Here is a 26,499-nt window from a genome sequence, read left to right as displayed (position 1 = left end):
AATCAATACATTCCATAATATCAATTCTTATCAGCTTTTTTAATGACTCATTACAGTGCCAGGTGTCAGGGCTCTTATCTCAGAGGATAATCATTATACCCCATAATATGTGTATCCAATAAAGGCAAAGGTATGAATATCCCATATGATCAGAAGAATAAAGATAATGAGATGACGTCACGACTTTTCGCCTAACTTTAATCGTGTCTGACAGACATTGATCTTTAAAGTTTTGGGATTAATATTGCACAATAGAATTAATTAAGGTGGTTTTCTACTAAGGCGTGACAAGAACGGATCCCATCCTATGTCATATACCCACCTGGAAAGTGACAGCCCTAAATTATGCCGACTTTGAGACCACTGGGCGTTTTCCGAGAATCATATTATAATAATAGGAAATTTCCTTGAAATGCGTTTGTAATATAGTTTTTATTTTATTGATAATATATCATTATTTATGCAGAATTATATAACACATATTTTCCTTTTCGCTTCCAAAAATGTTATTTTAAGTCGCGGAATGCAGGCAGCTCAGGATCGTGACGTTTGGAAGTCCCTACAAAGGGTTGTCACAGTAAAGAAATATAAATTACTGTGGTGATGTCCTGCAGTAGATATCCATTGGCGAATATTCATCACAGGTTTGCCCTTGACTAAATTGTCACCTGATGGTAAGTGATGATGCAGTCTGAGATGGAAACGGGCTAAGGAGGATGAAAATCCACACCCCTTTTCGGTTTCTACACGACATCGTACCGGAACGATAAAGCGCTTGGCGGTACGTCTTTGTCGGTAGGGTGGTAATTAGCTACGGCCGAAGCTTTCCACCAGCCAGACCTGGACCAATTAAGAAAATTTCAATCTGCCCAGCCGGGTATCGAATCCAGGACCTTCGTTTTGTAAATCTACCACGCATACCACTGCGCCACGGAGGCCGAAAAACGCAATTCATTTATTGCCGTGAAAGCGTGAATTGTCAGTAGTCGGCCTTTAGTTGTGAACATACTTTATTTTTTTTTTTTAAAAAACAATATATTTGAATTTTGAATAAAGCCATAATTTGTCCTTTATCTTACTTTTATACCACAAACTCGTGTGAAGCACAGCTGAATAACTATCAAAGGATTTATTGCTTTGAAGCGTCACTGCGGAATTCCTATTTAGGTTACCGGTTTGCCTATTCCGTATCTTCGGCCTCAGATGAACTCGTTTACCCATACTGCGAGGTTTGCGGAATTCCACATACTTGCCGATATAGTTTATTTGCATACCTTATTGGACATAGACATTCCATGTGAGTACGTAATTCCGTTTAAGTAAACCGGTTTTGTGCGTCCTTTGAGTATCTTTAATTTGTATGTTGGTGACTGATTATGAATTAAAAAATGCAAATAGTGTTAGAAAAAGACGCTTATTTAACCCCTGCCATTAAAAGAGAGGTGTTGTGTTTATTGATGTGTTTTTCTGTGTTTTTGTTTATAGAATCGTAGCTTTCTTAAAGAAAGGACCAATTATGATGCGATTTATTTTTTGAAAGCTGACTAGATTGAGATTATATTATTCCTTTATACTATACTAGTAGACGCCACGCGGTTTCAGCTGCGTGGTTCCCGTTGCCAAAGGAATACGGGTATAAAATATATAGCCTATAGCTTTCCTCGATAAATGGGCTATCTAACACTGAAAGAATGGGGATGATGACTAGGTTTGAATATGTTGATTTTTATGAGACATTCGGGTAAATAAGGTCAATGTTAACTAATTTATACATAAAAAGCAAAGATTGTCTGGATATTTGCAAAATAAATAATTTTTTTTATCGTAATTAGATGAAATTCATACAGTTTTAGCTTCCTTACATTAAATGTGACATTTTTCAATAAATGAACTATAAACATAAACGCACAAATAACAAAGATATTAGTAATTTTGTTTGAACGCCCAGTTAGAACGATCAGCGAGCCAACGACGTCACTAAATCGTGCCATTTTGTATGGAGCCTTTAAATACGCCCTTTAAATCCCTGTAGCTCCGAAAGTAATGATCGCAGATACCCTGTTACTTTTACAAAATTGCTTTGCTATTAGTATACTCTTATTATACAATTTAAAAAACTGTCATCATCCCTATTGTTCCTGAGAATAGCGCGTTCAATCAAACAAACAAACAAACTCTTCAGCTTTATAATATTAGTATAGATTTATCAAGCTGGAAAGAATTTGTGACATAAAAGTCGTTATTCTCAAACAAAATACAAGTTTATTTATTTATTTCTGTAACTCATTGTCATGGATAGTTCATCCGGCTATGTCAGTAAATAAAACTCAATAAAGTAACTATGCGCATGACTTCAAAACGAAACTCCAATATTTTTGACACATATGAACTTAATTATTAGGTAGGTACCTCATTATTTTTAATGTGACCGCAAAAGTTTAATGTACCCTCATTTTTGGATGCAAATTACGTTGTTTATATCCGACATTTCTTCCTTGAAGCCATTGTTAGTAATCTAGTATGGTATTGTGAAGTTTTGGACTCTATTATTAGGCGTTAAAACTAGGCGCCTATTGCGAATCTAGCGCCGGCATCCGTTTCCGATGCTCATAAAATATCTATAATTGAACACGCAAGACGCGCATAGCAATTAAATAGTATGTACACCATGTCTCATTGCTCATTTGTTTTTTAATGTATTTAAGGTAATGTTTTTCGCGCGTATTTTGTATGTATGTAATATTCTTTATTACCTTATACCTTCCAAACTGCTGAACGGATTTACGTAATTAAGATATCGTTAGATTTGTCTTAATAACCCAAATGTTCTTATATAGGTAAAATAAAAAAAAAAACAACACGACGACTGTGAGAAGTTATAGACTCGAGGTGAAAAAAAAACTTTTGTTTCGAATACTGCAATATGGTCATCAAAGTCAAGCGCTCATCAAGAGGATTTCAAAATGGTTAAATCATAGCCATATTAAAAAAAACCACAATTAGAAATACGTTATATTCTGTTAATAGCTATAGTTACAAATATTCAGACCTATTAATAAATTATAGTTAAGTAACTTGTTCACAAATTAATGAAAATATATTTGATTTTGTAAATCAAATTAAAAAAATAAATTTATATTAAAATTTTGAAATATATTTTATATTAAATACTTAATTAACATTTTGAATCAAGTTTTATAAAAAACAATAAATAATAAATAAATTAAAATTAAATATCATGCGTTTTCTACCTTCATTTCTAATGTGTTTGTAAACAGTGCACATCAAGTATGGCTATGATATATACTATTAAAACACTTAAATACTGTTAACTTTATGTGTATAATACAATAGTAAACATATACGCCATACGTATAATACATTAACACTTCATGTGATATACAGGTTTTGTATGCCGCCATTCAACATCACTCATTGCTCTGTATAATAACAATGGGCTTTGTTACAGTACCCTAATTAAAGAAACATGCACATATATAAGTACGAGCACAATATGTAAATTAAACTTGCTAGCACGTTTGTTATTGTCATGAAACCTAGTGATCTGGATTTGTTCAGGAATCCATTGTTGTGGTATGCTATTATAATTAAAATAAAAACATAAAGATTTACGGAAAGGGCGTGGGCTAATTGTACCATTATTTGCTCACAACTAAAAATATATTAACGTAAAAAAAATATATTTTGAGTACATTTGTCTGTCATTGAGAATTCGGTAAAATTATTTTATAATTTTGTACAGACTTAGGAGGATGAGGGTTTAAATTTTTGATTATAAGTAGTTACCTAAATACATAACGCAATTATTTTCCTATTTACTCGTACTTAGCGCATTAGAACAAGATTTACAAAAAGTAACGGTAGTTCCAATCAGAAAAAAGACATGTTAATTTTAATTTAATCTTATTGAGTAGAGATGATACCCTAAAATATGATTCTCTAAAAGCACAGCACTCCTTACAACGTATACGCAGCGATGATTCATGTGATGATATAAATTGTAATACATATGTCTACTGTAGGAAATAGTAGTCTGAGACGGATATGTACGTTGCTCGATTTCGTGTTGGCTCGTGCCAACGCTAGGTGTCGCGACTTGTTTTCGTAAAGAGTAGGGAATTAGAGAGGGGTAGCGATCGGTTGACAGGAACGACTTGCGATATTAGGCGCTCATCGTACGGTCGGCTTCCCGCTTCATTATACTAGTGGCGTTCGAGCCTTCGAAATTTCTTGTTGTGTAATTAATTTGTAGTAAGTAATTGATTGATGACGTTAACCCACTATTCACGAGTCACTTCCCATTATTTCCAAATATTGAGAGAAAATGTAAAATTTCTGTGTGTATATATGACGCGGTAATTAAATTTTTCAGCTAACAATCCGTATCTAGTTCAAAGGAATCTTTCCCAAACACTGCTTTCTGACTCACAAGAACAATTCTCAATTTATAAACAAATTGAAGGTCAAATGTTTATCTGTTTCCTCAGTAACCTTGATCTTTGTATACATTTTATCTCCAATCATCCAATTTTAATTCCAGATTAACGCCTAAGATGTTAATTCTCTTTGAAAACCAAGTCACATAAAGACGACATATATTCTAATCCACTAGATTAGCGTAGTGAATGAGATTATGTATAAAACCGAGATTAGGCATGCTTATTACGAAGGTATTAAAGAGTCAGTAACGAGTTATCACGAGCAAAGGGCAATTTTATCACTAACAGCTATACGAGTATTATGCTAGTAACATTAACCCTGCGCTAAATAGGGAATCGCGCTATGACAGATATAATAAGTTGTTAATTAAGTACGTAACTTAATTATTAATTGGTAAATACAAATGTATACAGGTGTCTTGTAAATATTACGACACACTCTACAGGATTGTAGCTGACATCAAGGCCTACTAAAATAATGCAATATACCATATATTTTCCGAAATTTTACGGTTTTTGTGTGTATTTTGAACAAAAATCAATATATTATATATTGATTTTTGTTCAAAATACACCTTCAGTGCAATTTTGACGTACTATGTGCTGAAAAATTCAATTAAACGTTGATTTTGTACTTGTTTATTATTTTTGAATAGTTGTTTGGTAATATTACCTTTTTTACCCTCGTTAATTAAAGTTGCTTAAAATGTATTGCATTGTCCTTAATCCAAATTAACATTCAAATTTATGTGCATTTTTACATACATTTCCTTTGTGCTCGGAACATATATAGTTAACGTAATTTCTTTCATGTCAATGTCCGTAGTGTAATTGTTTTCATATTCGCGGAACTATATTAGCGCGAATATTTTTTGCAGCAAAAATTAGAGTTTTTAATTCTGTGTACATTTACGAGTATTTGAAAAAAGTAATAATATACTGATGGAATTCAGTTTATTTTAATAAAATAAAAAAAAAAACTGCTTTAAGCTTAGTTAGCTATCTCTTCCTTTACTGTCTATAAAAACGCCCAATTTTTACAAGCTCCGTTTTTTACAATTATGCAGTTGTAATGAACATTTTTACGGTCATCTCTCTCGTGAGGGGAGAAAAAACCTGCTACAGGAAACCCTTAGCGTAATAATTGCGCTTACTCAACTTAATTCACGACAGTGGTCGATAACCTTTCTTTTTTGTGATAAAAGCCAACGACAGCGATTATTTCACCGTCCGTTGGGTTCCAATATTAAGTTACTAGTGTACGGGGAGACATGCTAATTTTTAAAAGGGAATGAACTTTCTATGTTGTATCTGTATCTATACTCAAAAAAGGTGTCGGCGAAAATACTAAAATACGGGCCAAGATCATGTAGTTACATCAAATATGTTATAACATACTCTACATATGCGAGCAAAGAGGCGTCAACAACTGTTTAAGAAAGTACACTTAATAGGTAAAACGTGCGATATACAAACGAAATCAAGTATTTTAAAGACCAGCTGGTCCAGTACTTTGGCATTTAAATCGTGCCGTATTTAACAACAATTCGTGAAGATCCCACATTTTAGATGATTTTTTTCGGGGGCTGCGTTTTTAAATTTCGTGTTCGGCACAGCTGGCCGTTGTTCATGACAATTAAGGGAAATGGGAATCGACCGTTTTGGTTTTACTTGTGTAGGACAATGGTGGGTTAACAGGTTTCAGGGAGAATAATTTTAGGCAATTCTTTGATACCTTTAATAATAACCGTATCATCATCATCAGCCATAATGCATCCTAATGATATAGCCTTTTTAAACTGCGCCAGTGTTTTTTATTACTTGCTTATTGCAATGGTATAATTGCATGACCAAAGCGTCCATAACTCTGATATTAAAAGACTGAACTCAAATTCAAGAGGTCCTTTTTGACGGCCTCCGTGGCGCAGTGGTATGCGCGGTGGATTTACAAGACGGAGGTCCTGGGTTCGATCCCCGGCTGGGCAGATTGAGATTTTCTTAATTTGTCCAGGTCTGGCTGGTGGGAGGCTTCGGCCGTGGCTAGTTACCACCCTACCGGCAAAGATGTACCTCCAAGCGATTTAGCGTTCCGGTACGATGCCGTGTAGAAACCGAAAGGGGTGTGGATTTTCATCCTCCTCCTAACAAGTTAGCCCGCTTCCATCTTAGACTGCAACATCACTTACCATCAGGTGAGATTGTAGTCAAGGGCTAACTTGTAAAACATAAAAAAAAAAAAAAAAAAAAAAAAAGTCCTGCTATTTTCTCCTGCTGAACTATTCTTCGTTCCCATTACTAAGCACAGGTTCTTTGGTAAGTTTTAAGTTTCTAATTTAGCTTATAGCTGGTCTGACTATCCTGTCTTGTATCTTGTACCCGGACCTTGTCAAGGCTATACTACCCTCTATTTTATTTTATTAGTTAATCATGCGATCTCTTCGAATATAATACCATCATGGAAAAAAAACTCGTTTAAATATTAATTTCGATTTACAACTATCCTCCAAACCATTAAAATTATCTGGAATTGGCGGATATGAATTTAGACGGTAAAATAATACAAATTGTAAACACAGATAATCTGTTTCCTGTGCAAAAATCCGACTGCAACGATAACTAATTCTGTACTAACACAAACACACATACAGATAGTATAACATCACCGTAAAGATTCCCTCGGCACTCAAAACGTCGATATTAGAAGAAAACTCGAATTTTGAAAAAAAAAAACATGATGAAATACATATCTTCCATACATAGTAGTAGGTACTAAGTAACAAGCTGGAGGTTAAAAATGATTTAATATATTTATAGCTACATACTCGTATGACTGTTTACGTAAATAAAAAGAATTAATTTTGGCGAAATGTTGATACCCCTGTGCTCCGTAAAACCTAACGACAGCGTTCAATTTTGTCGGGTCTCAATTTCGTGCCTCACTTGACTATCCCTGGCCTTCCTGTCAATTAGGAAATATTGGAGTCGACAATTTTGCTTGTATTGACGTAGTAATAAAATTGTGGGAGATGTATCTACCTATATATCTTTGAACAATTTGTGTCTTCTATCAGTAAAATGAGCACAACTAGTAGTTTTATGGTTTTTTCGTTGTTATTATGTACATTGTACAAGTTAGCCCTTGACTTTAATCTCACCTGATGGTAAGTGATGACGCAATCTTCCTAAACGTAATAGTACATTACTATTGTGATATTGTATTGCCTATGAAATGATTATTGCTTTAAAAATAAATGTAACTTAAACTTAAACTAGGTACATAATAGGTACTCAAAAACATTAAAAATATTTTCTCTTCTGACAAGAAGAATGTAATTTAAAATGAATGATACAAATTAAAATAACATCAATGAATATTTTAGAATTTAAACTATCGTGAGTGTTATTCATATTAAATGATTATGAAACACGGCTAAAACTCACTGGATCACTGGATCGTGCCGCGATGCAAGAACCAGCTCATGACTAAGGGCCCCGTATGGGTTCGAAACTAGTCGGGCATACTCCGACGTAATATCACGTGAGTTTTAGCCGTGTTTCATAATCATTTAATATCAATAATTATGGCGGATACTTTGTACCTGTTGAATAAATATATCACAAAACAGTTAAATTTGCTAGATCTCATTACCAAGCAAGTAATGTAACAACATAAGTACGTAGATACGGTAAATACGTGGTCGATAGACAAGGAACAACAATTTCAACTAAATTACTGGTTCAATTGCGACATTCGGTGGTGACCAATACCAAGCGATTTGTCCGTTTAGTACTGTGTTTGACAGCACTGCAATATAATCCTTTGTTATTTGTGCACGTACAGAATTAAATGGAGTTTGAAGTAGTGCAGTTGAACATAACAAGCAAATGTTAGTTAACTAGTTGAAATTCGTAGACAGAATTTCTGTAGGTTCTAAATAAGTAGTAAACAGTAAACAGTAAACAAGTTGTAGCGAGTGAAATTTGGCGAGCATTGATTTATTAAAAGCCTTTTCAAAAAGAAAGATGTGACTTTATTTAACTTCACAAATGGTTTTAAAACTAATACGGGAATAAGGGAAGCTTAGAAGAAGAAGAAATATTTTATTGCACACAAAAATACAATTATAAATTAAAACATTAAAAAGATAAATTAAACTTAGCATGCAAAGGCGGCCTTATTACTGACAGTAATCTCTACCAGGCAACCCCTGACGAGAGAACTTGCGAAGAAAGAGCGGGAAGGTGCAATACATTATATGTAATTATATATATAAATAATTAAATAAATATAATGTATACGTAAATATAATGTTAAAATTTACATATGTATTACAACTAATAATAAATAACAATAAAATAAATAACTCGAAAAAAAAAAATTAATTCATCGACCAATAAATCGTTTCAAACGAAACTTAAAGTTAAATTATTACCAGAGTCTTAACGCTACGGATTCGATGTGGATATTGGCTTAGCTCGCCGTTCTCACGAATGACTATGCACGCTGGTGGGCGATTCTAATAATGCTAACTCAGCATTCCCGTGATAAGTCCAGCGTCGCCAGACCTACAGCATCGTCATACATAACTAGCTTCAAAATAGTATCTAAAACAGATCGTGTGTCTCAAAGTGAGGGAGTCGAGTAAGCAAGTAGCGCATGAAAGAATCATTGAAAGAAACGTGGAATTGTTATAATTATACTTAATTAAAATATATTCTTAACTACTTCTTTGAACATATATTATGTTAAAATAAATACCATAAAAACTTCTGTTTCTGAATAACAAGGTAAAGGAAGAGTTACTTTCATATTTCTGTAAATTAAAAGTTTAAAGTTGACGAGCCTTAATTGTTTCGTCGCATGCAGAATACGAAACTTACAATACACTTATAGTGTTAAGTAAAGCAAAATTAAAAGCAACATATCAGTAAACGGACGAGAACCAGTGTTTTCAACATGGTATGGACGTTGGCATGGTATGGCTAGAGCCGTGATAGCCCAGTGGATATGACCTCTGCCTCCGATTCCGGAGGGTGTGGGTTCGAATCCGGTCCGGGGCATGCACCTCCAACTTTTCAGTTGTGTGCATTTTAAGAAATTAAATATCACGTGTCACAATCGGTGAAGGAAAACATCGTGAGGAAACCTGCATACCAGAGAATTATCTTAATTCTCTGCGTGTGTGAAGTCTGCCAATCCGCATTGTGCCAGCGTGGTAGACTATTGGCCTAACCCCTCTCATTCTGAGAGGAGACTCGAGCTCAGCAGTGAGCCGAATATGGGTTGATGACGATCAGTAAACGAAGTAACGTCGTCATAATAATGCCGAAGTGATAAAAATAAATATATGAAAATATCTTCCTTACACTACGTATTCCTTTTTAATGCTGAGGCAGAAAATGATAAGGCGAAGCAAATGTTGAACGTATTGAAAGTAACACAATTGTATTCAATATGCTTTACAGAGAGATATGGCAATAAATACAGTAAAATAAATCAAATGTACAAACGAATAAATTCCCCTATTCTCCAAGATATTCTACAACGCTAAAAGTATTCGTAAAGAGCTTTGGCTTGGAGCTAAAGCAATTGGATTTGAGCCTACAATCGACTCGCTGTCGCACTTATCGCTTTAGATTGCATTTACATAAGCTTTCAAAGAACCAATGCACGAATGTCGAGAACTCGATCATTTTCATACCGAATGCATTCGATATCCTCTCGCAAAACGGACGTCGTATTAATAGAAATTTTCACAAAAGAATTTTATATTATTGAAGATGTTAAACGGTCTCTTTGAAGATACAATAAGAAGTCAGGAGCATGTGGATTTTCTTTGTGCTTACGTACAGTATGTTATTACTGGTAAACCTGCTTTAATGGGTTTCTCTTTTGTTCTGTAATCCTTTTTTACTTGTACATTGAAATTGTAAAAACTACGGATATTTTGATTTTAGTATACTTTTATCCGTGAGAATATGATTATGATTTAATATTTTGATTTTACACATTCTAGCACCTTTTTAAGATTTTAAGCATTCGTCTTTACCAGTTCCATAGAGATTTAATTTCCTAAAATCGTTCGTTACTCGTATTAGCATGTAAAAACCATATTGCTGTGCGGTTGATATATCATTTACTAAGTTATCTTTAGAATATTAGATACATATATAGACTTATGAATTAGATTGATGTTTGTAGCATTGGGTGGCGATTTCACTTTTGGCACAGATTCAACAAATTTTGAGATTTATAGTAGCTACTTACTACTTTTAGAAAAGACAGTCCCACTTACTGAATAACATAGCTTTTCATCTTTAAAACAATGTCTCCGCGGATTTTGAAACTTTCCTCATTTTCCTTCAATTTTAATTTAAAATCTTTTCCTTTCCAACTTAGATTACTTATAACAATTGTCAGAGAAAGAAATTGACTTTTATTTCTTCACATTAAAAGTTTTTAAAAAGCGACTACTTGAAAGAGTTGTTCTGCAAAGAACTTCAATTAACAATACTCTAACGACAAACAAATTGTAACAAGGACGCATATTAAAAACTTTAAATTTATTAAAGTAAAGATTCTGTTTGGTGTCTGTAGCTTGTTATTATTTTTAGGGTCCTTAATTTAGATCTTACCCACATTCATAAAACAGTTTCTTATTTTAATTTTTTCTATTTAATGAATCATAATATGGTATGTAAAATTTCTATTATTTTTCTAGCATTTCACTGAGTTTTCCTGAGACTCTACATTGGGAGTTTTTTCTTAATTTTTCTTACTAACTTTCACTTCTCTTCACTCGTTACTTATTTTTCTTTCAACCTTACGCTTGGAATATCACGCCACATTTTAAATGCTTCCAATACTTCGGTTTCATTCTAGGTTATAAAAAATATTTTCCAATAACATCTATTAGTGGTAATATTATTACATTGGTATAATTTCTTGTTTAATAGTGGCGTTTTGTCTATTTTATTAAGCTTCCCTTAAGCAATGTCAATAAAGTAGGGTAAAGCTATCTAATTATTTAATTAATATTTTCTGCCAATCGGCATTGGGCCAGCGTGGTGGACTATTAGCCTTACCCCTCTCATTCTGAGAGGAGACTTGAGCTCAGAAGTGAGCGGAATATGGGTTGTTAATGATTATAATGATTAAAGCTATCTAAAGTCCTATCCCGACAAATATTACAAGTACAATACAATATTACAAGTAAAATAGGTCAGGTAGTCCTCAGGGAGGTCTTAAGAAACTTTACCCTTTTTTCTAGTTGGGAAATGCATTAACATCCCTCCCGGAAATACTTCAAGCATTAATACAATTACACAGCAATTAAGTGGACCAGAATACCCACTTAAAAGTAACCTTAACCTATCAATAATATTTACGTGGAACCACTAAATAAATTGTTTGTCGATATATATAGTACGATTTTTTTTATAGGCATAGAGTACATGTACCACAGATTAAAGAATATTAGTCAGATAGAGCGCACAGAACACGGCAGTGATGCAGCCATTCTAAATATAAATTCAATAAAATTATTATTACAACAAAAACAAAAAACCCGACTGATTTTTTTTTAATTTACGGGGCGCCATTTTAAAAATTTATATAGCCTATGTCACTACCATAGTTCTAACAAACTCAATGACACCTTATATGTCAAAATCCGTCCAGCCGTTTGGGCTGGAGGGCGTACATTCAAACATACATACGCTCGAAAAACATTACACTCATGACGTAGTTGGGTAAAAACTAATAATACATTCTCGAGTCTGTACGACACGAAGCCTCGCGTCAGTAATTTTCAATATTATTCGAGTAAAATGGCGTCTTATAGTAAAATAAATATTTTAAAAATTGTTTACAAAAACTGAACTGATAGGTTATTGTTACTTACGATATTGTTGTCAGTGTTAACTCTTGAAATACAAATTATGAAAAAAGATTGTTATAAAGTTATGCAGATGTCAAGGAGATGCACGCGTGACGTTTGTTTTTTATGGGTTTTATTTGCTTCACTGCGTGGCTTGTTAAGACTCATCTGTATCATTCTCTATTCTGTGACATGTACATAGATAAGCTAAGACCTTCCGCAATATTAGTTGACAGATTAATATTATACCTTGAACAAAGCCCAAATGTCTATCTCGCGATAAAGCGTAAAATCCTTCGTATCGTTCCACGCAACTTATCGGCTTTCGGAAGATTTATTCTTTTCTAGGCGAGGCCTCATTGTCCTGGGCTTTTGTCTGAAGTTTAGTGTTATCGGCTTTGCCGCCGCGTTATATTTGTCTTTATAACTTTCCTCACGTGCTAATTTATTGTCCGTTAAATTATAGTACGAGATTTGCTGTAACAAATATGTCTACTATCAGTGGCGTGCACAGGGTGTTCAACTAGGGTATGTACTATACCTACGTATAATTTGAATAAAATGGAAACCTTCTCTGGTATGGAGGTTTCCTCACGATGTTTTTCCTTCACCGATTGAGCCGCGTGATATTTAATTTCTTAAAATGCACACAACTGAAAAGTTGGACTTGCATGCCCCGGACCGGATTCGAACCCACACCCTCCGGAATCGGACGCAGAGGTCATATCCACTGGGCTATCACAGCTCATTAGAAATATATACCCTCATCTGTTATTTATTTGGTATAACAAATAAATGATAGATAATATTTACTTTGAGACATTGCAAATAGGTTGCCTTGTTAATAAATGCGGCCGAATAGTATTAAATGATTTATTTTGAATTCGATTTATTTAATCTACTTCCTCATTCATTGGTTAATTAAATAAAAATAGTTCACTATAAAAAATAATATAGCCAACAGTTTCGTTCTTTTTAGACCCCTTTAACGTAGTCGGGTTATAGTTTTCATTAATCTTTATGATTTCAATACAAAAGAAAATTTCCTAGTATTTTTCTATTATGCGTTACATACGAGTTATAAAAAAAAACAGCGTTCCATACTTTAAATTAAAAGTTCCATATCGTTTCATAAAAAACCCATGATGCGTGAATTGTGGCTATTCCTAGTTACGCAACCGTGCAATTTCTCGCACAAATAACAAGACCTGTTTTTCCAAAATAATTTGGGGGATACATGTAGCCTAAAAACTCGTATAACAAAGCCTTTTTTGTTTCAATTAAAACGAACGAGCATTGATAGCGCGATTTTGTATTGACCCCTGTGTTCACGCTACAAACTCCTTGAACTAAGTAATTGACTCCGCAACACGAACCATTTGCGTTGTCAATTTAAAACATAGACAAGGCCTGTGATAGTCTGACATACCTCTTTTTTATTCTAAGACAAGTTAACCCTTGACTGGTATCTCACCTGTAGGCTTATTATGTAACTCGGTGTACCATTCAAATAATAAGTTACTGCAACGATTTTCATCATATTTTCGTTTATGCAATCATCTAACATCGTATTTTCAACGAAATGACGTATCTTCGTTTTTTTTCATTTTTTTTTAAAGAATATTTGCCTTTTTATTTAAATATGAACAATATTCCCATTCCCCTCCAACTAGTCGGGGAAAGGAGTGGGTATGACAATAGACCAACGGGGCGAGGATCGAACCACCACTCCTCGGTGATGAGTCCGACCGCTCTTCACCGAGGGGTGGTGGTTCGATCCTCGCCCCGTTGGTCTATTGTCGTTTTACGTAAAGTGGTAGTAATATAAAAGTGGTAGTAACATTATTTCAACGAAAAACCGTTATTTACGTAATTTCGTTAAATAATCATTTTAATAGATCATAAAACAAAAAAATCACCGCCGTTTGATGTAAAATGATGTAGTGAAGATCATTTCATTGAAATAACTATGTAAGATGATCAGAATTACGAAAATACCCCTTGATGAAAAATTATGTAGTGATTATTATTTGAATGGAACACTGAGATACGTAATAACCCTACTGATAGTAAGTGACCGAGTAAGCATCAAATGGATTTTTAATTTTACGATAGATAAAATCAGTTTGATGCGATCCGTACGATGCGGATCAGTGCACGCTCTCGTATGTCTTTCTATACAAAGAATAATATCCGTTTGATAAGCCTACCATAAGATGGAAGCGGGCTGAGAAAATGAGGTATGTCTGGCTATCGCAGGCCCCCGTTTTAACAGGAGTCATGTGATTTACTCTGATGTTTATCTACATGGCGTTTCAAATAACAATAACAATAAAGAATCAAGCGTTTAATTTTATACATTCCTGAGATACTTAGATGTTTTCCATAGTTTTCTTTCCGAGCCACTTATACTACGATATACGCACTGTATGTAACTGTATGTTATGTATATACGTGCTTACCTTTTGGTTTTTTTTTTGTATGTTGTCCATTTATCGAGGAAGACTATAGAACATTACGCTACGAACGCGTGAAATTTTCTTTCACGCTTAGTAGTAGCGCTGTAGAAAATACTGGAAATACAAACTTTTTGGGAGCTATACTATAGGATAAATACCGGGTGCTTATCTTTTGGGTTTTCTTTGTATGTTGTCCATTTATCGAGGAAGACTATAGAACATTACGCTATGAAAGCGGAAAATCAAAGAAAAATGTAGAAAATACTGGAACTACATACCTTTTGGGAGCTATACTAGAGGACGCCCACGGACGATCTCGCGGGTGTCCACTAGTATACTCCGTATATTCTACAGAGGGCTTAGTGGAAGTTTGATACTGTGACGATCACGTTAACGTAAACGCGAATTTCTAAGGAATGGAAACAGCGCCATCTAGTGGCACTACTGCACAACTGTTTCAATTCCATATAAATTCGCGTTTACGTTAACGGCACACAGTATATTCTGTATGGTCGTGTCCATAACATTTTATAAAAAGTTTCTATAAAAACAGATCGTATCGTAATCAACGATGATTACTTCAGTTTATACTATCATTAGTTTAGACTTATTATACCTGCAGAAAAACAAGAAAACGATGTCGAGGGTCTAGAACAGAGTTTCCCAAACTTTTTTGTGTCGTAGACCCCTTGCAATGTTTTTCCGTGTTTGATAGACCCCCTACTTACCTGACATTGATTTCCTGTAGATTTCTAACTGTAGTGAAATTTAGTGTTAAAAACTTAATATAAAAACACATGTTAATTTATACAATTATTAATTGAATTTAAATTAAAACTACTTACTTAAGATCAAATTTTGTATCTATCATGTAAAATTTACGTAACATTAAAATTTACTATAAATAAAATAACATAAGCAATATTTTAAGTGAGAAGGATGAAACTGATGCTTTATTAATAAAAATATAAGATAGTATGATGTCAGTAAATAGGTACTATCAGTGTATGTGTTAAGATCCACTATCGTAGACCCCCATTTTCATTTAATGGACCCCCAAATTATTTTCGCTGACATAGATCCCTTGCAGTTTGTCATAGACCCCTAGGGGTCGATATAGACCACTTTGGGAATCACTGGTCTAAAACTACATACCTAGACACAAGATAAACGTTCTGTTCGTGACAATGACAATAAGAGTTTTCAAATTGCTCCCACTTACATTTGAGATGCTTCACTTATGCTCGAGATGTTTCACGGGTGAGTGGATACAAATTGCAGTGCAAGTGTCGGCACTTGAATCAATGATTTGATCTATGTAAGTACAGACTGAGTTCCACTTCAATTTTGTATAGATATTCTCGACGTAGTGCGCAATGGGTGGCAATTTATGATTTTTCCCCCGCTCGCGAGAAATAGCCTAATTTTTAGGGTTCTGTACCTACCATATACAGAGTGCTCGGGAGTATTTTCCATAACTCTAGGGTTATATTCTTTAACAAAAAATAATTCAAAATGTTCGAGGAACATGTGTTCTATAGCTTGGCAAATTCGTGCGTAACACTCCCGATGGTCCGCGCGGGCCGAGAAGAGGGTAATGCCCCGCGCACACTCACACGCGCACATACCCGTGAAGTCTTTCCTTCTGCCCCGCGCGTACGACTTCATACACGCGCAGTCCTTTCCTCCCGTCGCCCGCTTATCATAGATCCACACGACGCTAAAGTAAATCCACATTGGCTTAAGTTATTTCGTTAAAAAATAAACAAAATACGAATCACGTGTAATCGTAATAAATCGTAATAAATCTTAATAATATACTTTCTGTATTCTCAAAAATTCAGAGATTTTTCTCAGACTTACAAAAATTTTCGAAATGGCGTTCGACCATTGGCTAGAATGCCTCGAAATGGTGATAATATAGTCAATACATCCAGAAATTTATGGTCTGTTGACTACAAGCCCTTGAACAAAAAGTATTGAAATGACCCAACGTGAATAACGCTTAGAAGGCTGTTACTATATCATAAAATAACTCTGAGCACTATGCCGTCATTTCTGAGCGATACGCGAGTGAAGAGTAAGGCTTGTGACCCATATATTTCGACTCCTGCGCTGGAAATATGTACGGTGTTTTCGGGTAAAGTATCTGTATATATTGTCTGAATTTTAATAACTTTTTTCTGTCGTCCATGTCAATAATAGCAGTTGTTTCCGCGACCTTCAACTCTTTAGTTAGACTGGTTTCCGCGAAGTTACCTAATTTATTAGTGTAGTTATACTGTAGTAAAGTTTGTAAGGTCATTATTATGCTAGCCATTCACTATCCAATAAGTCCTCGTGCAGCGCTAATAGCAGGATGGTGAGTAGCCAGCATTAAAGGCAAAGTTATCACCTTTAATTTGTTAGTCAGTTGCCAATAGGCAAACATACCACATCATGCTATCTAATGAGGTTTGTAGATGTGTGTTATTAACATGTATACCATTTGAGACTAGAATAACACCTAAATATTAGGTTAGGTTACGTACAAAATTTATAAAGTTACCAGTTTTGTCTTTGAATAAATTACTTATAACACTACTTATTAGCTATTAAAGGAAAGTCGCATTCCTAACAGCCTTAATTGTCGTTTATTTTACAAGAGTATATCAAAATAAATGTGCCATCTACCCGCAGTATCGTGATGTTATGAATATTAATGTCCAGACATTATTTCTCATCAAAGAAGTCAGCAATACCAACATTGCAAGTGCAATGTTTGTCTATAAGGAGAGTCAGGAGGTGGATTTTGAAAACTTTTTTTATTTATTCAGTGCACAGATTAATCAAAAATAGGCAGATGGAGTGCACGGAACAATACGTTGTCGCACCCGTCACAAATACGAAATTCAAAAAGGAATACATTTTCGATTCAGTACGACACGAATCAGTAATTTTCAATATTATTCAATTAAAATGACGTCTTATGTTTTTAAATATTTTAAAAACTGTTCAAGTTGTTCTGGTTGTCAAGGAGACGTATGACGTTTTTTTTATGGGTTTCACCGGTTTCACCACGCTGGTTGTCTCATAATATAAAGACTCATAATATATGATCATTATTCTGTGATTCAATCACCCATCAGAAAATTAGCCCTTGACTGAGATCTCGCCTGATGTTGACTAACGATGCGATGTTTTTTTCAAATTAATGAAAGTTTTTTTTAAGTCTTTAAAGTCAGCGCGACGCGACGTCTTCTCCTGTCTTTACAATGAACGGAAACGGCATAAAAAATTTGCGGCGGTGTCAGAAAAATGCTTAGAACAAAGTTCAATTTACCTTCGTGTTTTGCGGGAGTTTGTTTTTTCACACGAAACTTTTAGCGGAGTATTTTATTAAAAAACCCAGAAAACCAACGCAGCTCTACAAACAAAGCAGGGTTTGCTTTCGCGTTAAAAATAGCTGGATTTTTCGAGCTTGCTTGCTTATTTCCTTTTAAACCTGTTGGGATACAACCTGTTTCGGCTAGGAAGACGTAATACTCTGTGGCTGACAAGACATGTCGAGCAAGACTGCAAAAATCGAATAAAAGATAGGTGAGCTGTGAAAGCTTGCAAATTGGTAGTTGAAATTGCGTACAATAGTTGGAGCCGAACGGGGGATTTTTGGATATACTCCAGGGCTGTTTAATTAAAATAAGGGAGGATACATTGCATGTTTTTGAGTACCTCCACTGAGCCCTTAGTATTGGTGGTTACGTTTAGGGCAACTCCATAAAAAACGACTTCATAAACCTCCATAAAGTCTGATTAAGATTAACGTAACGCCGAAAAGAATCACTTCAAATTCAGGTAAAGTGACTTGGAAAAAAATAATGAATTTAGAAAATCTAAAGATATGAGCGTAGTATAAGGGAGTGGGTTACAGTTTCTCGCAGTTCAGTCTCGCAGTTTTAATTTTTTTTGTTTACTAATTTAAATTGAATCTATATTAATTAAATCTATTTTATTTCTAGAATATCCAAAATAATTAAAATTGTCTTAAAAATCTGTAGTTTTTCTTAATTTTTACCGTTATGAGTTTTAATATTTTGCAAATAATTTATTCAGACATTGTCTATTTAAACGTGCTTCTTTTCTGATTGAATTTTTTGTTGTTTCAGGATATTGACTGACGTTTTCAAAGTCTTCATGAATAAAAAGAAGGTAAATTTTAACTGTTTAATTTTTTGTTTTCTTATTATTTAAGTTCTCACGATATTCCAGCAATATTTTAAAGAAATTGGGCTAATTCTGTAACAACTTACCTTAATGCTAAAAGGGGCACCCTCATTCACCTTAACCAAATCTTTGCCTTATGTAAATTTGTACCATACCTCTTGTTTACTCAATTCTGTAAAACCGTTGTCTAGAGTTTCAAGGTATCCACTTTGTATGTACGACGACATTACGTGGATTGGTATTTACTGCTTTTACTGTAGAGTAATACTTACTTTATAGTGGCAATATACTTAATTACGCAGTCTGGTCACATCTTTCTGGTTAGGTATCTAATACTTTTACTTTTTAGCTCAATATTCTATTAGTGATAGCCCAGTGGATATGACCTCTGCTACTGACTCCGGAGGGTGTGGGTTCGGATCCGGTCCGGAGCATGCACCTCCAACTTTTCAGATGTGTGCATATTAAGAAATTAAATATCACGTGTCCCAAACGGTGAAGGAAAACATCGTGAGGAGACATGCATACCAGAGAATTTTCTTAATTCTCTGTGTATGTGAAGTCTGCCAATCCGCATTGGGCCAGTATGGTGGACTAAGGTCTCTCTCATTATGAGAGGAGACTCGAGCTCAGCAGTGAGCCGAATATGGGTTGATAACGAACATGACATTACATATCATTGAACGGTGTAACATTTGAATTGCTTGATGTAAAATTTAAAATTTCCCTTTTACTTTAAAGGCAAAATCAAAGAATCTATTGTCACGTATGTTACTTGTTTATTTATTTTAAGCAATACCATACATTACTAATATTATATTGTTAATGCGAAAGTAAGTATGTCTGTCTGTTAACATTTCGCGTCTAAACTGACTGAACCGATTTGGATGTATTTTGGTATAAAGAGAACAACGTCCCAAAAAAATCCATGGTTCTCGCGGGATTTGTAAAAAAACTGAATTTCGAGCGTACCTAGTCGCGGGCGTCTGTGTCTGTCTGTCTGTCCGTCCGTCCGTCCATCCATCTGTCTGTCTGTCTGTCTGTCTATCTATCTCAGGACACTCGGTTCGGACGATTCGAAGAAAACTGTATATCTTGCATTTTCTGCTCATGATAAAGCCATCGAACCATTCAACGCTCCGATAAACCGGCTCATATCAAATATCACTATAATTTCAGCGCTGCTTTGTGGCTTTCAAATGTTCGATGCTTACGCTTAAAGCTCAAAGCGAATATGCTTTGAGCTTTACTGTTGTAGCCCTCAGGTTAAATTACCTACTAATTATGCCCCAAACGTAATCGTATAATTAACATAAGTCATAACATAGTGATAGACGGCCGCGTGGCGCAGTGGGTAGTGACCCTGCTTCTTGCATCCACGGCCGTGGATTCGATTTCCACAACTGGAAAATATTTGTGTGATGAGCATGGGTGTTTTCCAATGTCTGTGTGTATTTATACATTATATTAGTATTTATATGTACTATGTAGTATATAATTGTATATTAATATTATAATATCAACTATCTTAGCACCTATAACACAAGCTACTCTGTATGCTTACTTTAGGGCTAGATAGTGATGTGTATTGTTTAAGTATATTTATTTATTTATATAATCGCCTCGTTGGTTCCGTGGTTAGCCTGTGTGGGCTTAGATGAGGTTTTATATTATACGAAATTATCGTCACTTTATGTATTAAGCTTGATGTAAAATTATATAGTTAAAGTCATTTCGATGAAATAACCATGTTAGTCGTTCGATGAAATAACGATGACCGCTAAAATTGTCAATTAATGATGGATAATAACATTTTCAGTTATACAAAGATATTTCTTTTTGTTAAATCCTTCACTATCGATATTATGTATGTCTCTACAAAGCAATTTATGGAAGTACGCAATAAAACAGACGAGCGGCTCTTATGGAGCTCGTAAGTCACGATATCTGAGGGTGAGATGTCTCGCCACCAAATTACAGGCCATGATCAAACCACAATAAAACCACAAATCTAAGAGTATTGCATTATATTCATACTTCGCGACTTTCTTCGAGTAGATGTACCTATATGGTTATACCTGCAATAAAAGTTACAAATCAAAATGTTCTTAGCCAAGAATTCGTTTATTTTTTCAATATTATGTGCATTGTTTCATACGTATACGAAACCTGCATACTAGAGGATTTTCTTGATTCTCTGCGTGTTTGAAGTCATCCAATCTGTATTGGGCAAGCGTAGTGGGCTATTGGCCTCACCACTCTCATTCTGAGAGGAGATTCGAGCTCAGCAGTGAGCCGAATAGGGGTTGATAATGATGATGATGATGCATTAATATTATCTTTGAATTTGTCGATAATAATTTATATCTCGTGGAATTACTGTGGACGTTATGTCGTAAAAACAGCAACACAAAGATGTGAACTTAAAGGCAAAAAATAAGTATGCGTGGCTATTAAATTCACACAGTTAATACAATACTCAGGTCTAGTATCTTTCAACTAGCTGACGCCGCGCGGTTTCACCCGCGTTGTTCCCGTTCCCGTAAGAATACGGGGATAATATATAGCCTATAGCCTTCCTCAATAAATGGGCTATCTAACACTGAAAGAATTTTTAAAATCGAACCAGTAGTTCCTGAGATTAGCGCGTTCAATCAAACAAACAAACTCTTCAGCTTTATAATATTAGTATCGATAACTTGAATAATAACTCAATAAGAGTATGTACTTATATTTATTAAAAATATTACTTGTAATCCCTTGATAACATCGCGTTTAAACACTCTATCTGATGACTATTTTGAAGAAAAAATATTACACACGCAGTGTTTCTTCAACGATTCATCACTTAAGGATATATAATAAGAAAACCTCTAGCTCATAAATTTTCGTCTAGTAGTCTGGTTTCGTACGTAAGTGTACAATATAAGTAATATGTGTACATAATAGCGGTAACGTTCCGCTGTGTGTAATTAATTGCTTCGAATTCTTAGCACATCTCGGCCGCTATTGGGGTAGCGCGAGGAGGAATCTTCAGATGAAAATTTCGGTATGTGGGTTATCGTGAGTATTGTTTTATGACATTTTTGTTCTGATATGAACGTGACGTGATTTGACTTTATCAAATTTTTTTATTATTTTTTTACAAGTTAGCCCTTGACTACAATCTCAGCTGATGGTAAGTGATGATGCAGTCTAAGATGGAAGCGGGCCAACTTGTTAGGAGGAGGATGAAAATCCACACCCCTTTTGGTTTCTACACGGCATCGTACCGGTGGTAACTAGCCACGGCCGAAACCTCCCACCAGCCAGACCTGTACTAATTAAGAAAATCTCAATCTGCCCAGCCGGGGATCGAACCCAGGACCTCCGTTTTGTAAATCCATCGCGCATACCACTGCGCCACAGAGGCCGTCGAAAATGATGAATTATGAATTTAAAGTATTGTGTTATTATCATCTAAATATATACTTAGGTAAATGAAAGTGAAACCTAACAAATGAATTAACTAAAAACGGCTATGTGGTTAGTCTGTACGCCGTAGATGTAGGTGCGAGAGGATTACCAGTTTAATACCACAGCGAATTGGATAGATAGATAATGTTTGATTCTGAAACAATCAGAATAGGAGTGGTGAAGAATGGAATTTTGACGGTGGTAAGCCGTCCCAGTCGACTTGGTCGCTGACTGTGGGCCTTATTAAAAGGCTCGCAAAGTCACTTAGCGGGCGATGGGGCGAGCTATGTATGGAGTTTCTCTACGTGTTCGAATCAGGAATGAGGAGATTCGCAGACGAACCAAAGTCACTGACATAGCTCAGCGAGTCTCGAATGGGCAGGCCTCATAGTTCGATGAGCCGATGGACATTGGGGTCCCAGGGTGCTGGAATGGCGACCCCGCAACGGAAAGCGCGGTGTTGATCGACCCCCCACAAGGTGGACCGAGGATATCAAGCGGGTTGCAGGGAGCCGCTGGATTCTGGCAGCTCGAGCTCGTTGTGCTTAGAGGTCCATGCAAGAGGCCTATGACCAGCAGTGGACGACTATCGGCTGATAAGGTAAGCTCTCAAAAAGAAAAGGAAATTCATACCGCATGATACAAGGTCCGGTTTCTCATATATATCCATACATATTAATGGATATGCCTGTATGAATTTTTAAAAGAAAACCTGGCGGGAATCGACCTTCTCTCTTCTCGACTCTGCCACTGAATAGCCCATGTGTTCTTTCGTATTTCAATTCAATATGATATTATTAGTAACATCCAATACATATCATGACTATGTATTATTCATTATGTAAGACTTCAAACTGTATGTGCCAGACATGTCTAGTATCGTTCAGGTATCATTCGTCGTTGAGTCAGCGTTGAAAACAATTCACGCCGTAAACATTTAGCCAACTGTGACCCTTGCGGAAATCAAATTCAAACGTTTGCGAAATTAGCAGGTATTCTCACCGCAACGGCGAGTACGTCGACAAAAAGCGACGATTGTTTTCCAGTCTCACGGATAAACATCCTGTTCAGCATGAATACATAAACATATGAACAGGGAAGATAAAAGGGATTCCTGTTATGGCGTCCTGGATCTGCAAATTGTTACAAAGGCGGCCATCTTTTATTCACGTGGCGTTTATCCTTTGTGTTTTTTTAGGGTTCCGTTCAAAAAAAGGAACCCTTATAAGGAATCCTTCTAAAATTCACTTCACTGTCTGTCTGCGGTCTGCGGTCCATACGAGCTGTGTGAAAAAATTGAATCTGTAAGTCTACGCAATTCATACTAATATTACAAAGTAAAGAGTTTGTTTGTTTGCTTGCTTGAACGTGTAAATCTCAGGAACTACTGGCCCGATTTGAATTCTTCTATCTAAAACTAAAATTCTTTTAGTTTTAGATAGCCCATTTATCGAGGAAGGCCATAGGCTATATATTATCCCCGTATTCCTACGAGAATGGAAACCACGCAGCGTCAACTAATCAAATAATAAAATAAAATAAAAAATACCTATATCTAAAATTTATAATACTATCTTGTAGCAGGAAAATAACCGGAAGCCATTTTGGCGTAGTTAATTTAAAACAAACACCTAAAATTTGTTTTTAAAAACAAATTAAAGAAAAATCTGTGAAGATTTTAACATAAATAATAACCTGGTATGTATTTTCAGTATTGTATGGTGTTACGGAACCCTCAATACGTGTGTAAGACTCGCACTTGCGCGGTTGTTTTTTCAAGTCGTGACAATGTTTTGTCATTGTACGCGGCATAAAGATGGAGTGTAAAGTCTTTTCCGTTGATAAAGCGGCGTTTCGAACCTTTGGTACAGTGGAGGTAATGTGTCTCAGTTTAAGTGTGACCCAAAACCTACCTTTTTTGTTGCTCTTGTACTTCTTGTAACTTGTAGAGAATAAAAAAAATATGTAAGCTAAATAAAAAAAAAAAGAAATTATAAGTTTGGTGGTAGGTTTCGGTCCCAGGAGATTTTAGTTCGTTTGTTGCCACTATTGGTTGACATTTGTCTTTCTCTCTTGTCTCGAGATACGTCAGTTGACTATTTGTAAAGATTCTACCACCGCTTCCGGAAGGCAGATTCTGCTGAAAAGAACTGGCAAGAAACTCAACAGTTGCTCTTTAAAAAAAAAAATCATACAATATTTTAATTTGCAATTGATGATAACATTACAATTTCCTATAGTTTTACTTCCTTTGTGAAGGTGGAAGCTGATCCAATGGCCTCCAAGCATCTTTATCATTGAGGAACTCATCAATGGTGTAGTAACCTCGACTAAGTAAATGTTTTTAACTCATTGCTTAAAACTATGCATTGGCAGGTCCATCACAGTCTTGGGGATCTTGTTATAGAAGAGTACAAGTTTAGTTTTTTCAAAATACACAATTGTTTTAAAGATACCCGAGTTAAAATTACCCAGGGTAAGTAAATACCTTATTATTATACTGCATCCTCACTTAGTGAAACAAATATTGAGAAAAATTCTCGTTCTTGAATTATTTCACTTCTCTCTTACAAGAACCTATATTTTCATATCACTTACCATTTGCAATTCAATTACGAAATAACTAAAGTATGAATTCGCTATAATTTATACGATTTAAGGAATAACATTCTAGGGAAGCCTTGAATGAACCTTCGAGAATATATTTGATTCATCCCACGCTTCGGAGGAATTGGAAACGTGCGTGGGTTTTCATTTAACACTTGGTGATTTTTGATGCAGTTTCAATTTCTGATCAAGTGAAATATTGCTAAAAGATACATATATTTTGGGTCTATAATGGTTTGCAGAAGAATCTCGGATGACACTCGTTTTTTACAAGCTTTTCTTTGTGATATTATAAAATTGTTTCAGCCTGAATGGTTGCCGGTGTAATTGGTTAAAGAATGACGATAAAAGTCAAGCTACCTGGGAGCTTTAATCGAAACGATCAAATCGAACGCTGCATTATTCCTTTGATATACGAGAGTAGGTACATAATTTAACAACGCTTTTCCCTTTTATAATACACTAGCGGACCCCTACCCTACCCCTATCCTACCCCAACCCTACCACTACCCTACCACTACCCTACCCTACCCTACCCTACCCTACCACTACCCTACCCTACCCTACCCTACCCCTATCCGTCCCCTGAAATATGAAAAATGTAATAAATGAAGAACCGGTCGACCGATTTTGTGGAAACTTCACATTTACCGGTTTGGATAGGTGAGCCTATTCTTGAGTTATAAAATTAACAAAAAGTGGCATTGATTTTTATATGTATAGATTAAATCTACCTTGGCATATTTCTATCTTTTTAAGTATAGGTATTCTAATTTTAATTATGGTCACATTAAATGCTGTAATTGGAAAGCTAAAATATTGTTATTTAATGTTAGAAGATTTCCACGCTTGTGATGTCGCAGGCGTCCTCAAAGCAGAGTCTGTAGCCATGTTGCACTTCAATTCTTTGTCTATAAACGCCAACGCTACAAAAATTTAAATAAATGTATGGGAATGACAGATCCGATCGACAACTTGATCAAGTGACCTGAGGGCCTAGTGGCAGTTTGATACTGTGACGATCGCGTAACGTAAACGCGGATTTCTAAGTAATTGAAACAGCGCCATTTAGTGGCACTACTACACAACTGTTTCAAATCCATATAAATTCGCGTTTACGTTAACGCGATAGTAACAGTATGAGAATAATGAAAACTCCCACTAGGCACACTGTTCGACATACCACATGCTACTGGTACAGGTAGGTACCGTACCTGTCGATTCCATACCAGTTTAATGTTACAAGCTAATATCAATTAATCTATGGATCACCTGTATGTATCCCGTTCGCTCTCAGCTACTTTATGTTGCCTCAATGAATAGCTCTTCGTCACACGCGAGCTTGTAATTAATTACCACCTCCATACGTTGATTTATTACGTTCATGTATGCCAATATATCTATTGTATGGATAATTATGTTAGTTTAGGTATT

At 35.3% G+C, this 26,499-nt stretch overlaps 1 protein-coding gene across 3 annotated transcripts in view; it reads left to right on the top strand.

The window, feature by feature from the left end:
• The window catches only part of LOC112046929 (angiotensin-converting enzyme), a 124,754-nt gene that overhangs the window by 37,582 nt on the left and 60,673 nt on the right, over positions 1-26,499 (top strand). For all 3 annotated transcript variants that reach the window (XM_024083784.2, XM_024083781.2, XM_024083782.2), the window contains exon 2: positions 18,945-18,987. The gene's annotated coding sequence lies outside the window, so the exon portion shown is untranslated. The remainder of the gene's footprint in view (positions 1-18,944; positions 18,988-26,499) is intronic.

The sequence above is a fragment of the Bicyclus anynana genome, chromosome 10 (genome assembly GCF_947172395.1).
Source record: "Bicyclus anynana chromosome 10, ilBicAnyn1.1, whole genome shotgun sequence".
Lineage (NCBI taxonomy): Eukaryota > Metazoa > Arthropoda > Insecta > Lepidoptera > Nymphalidae > Bicyclus > Bicyclus anynana.
Note: the sequence above shows the minus strand (reverse complement) of the source record. Positions and strands in the feature narration are given on the sequence as shown.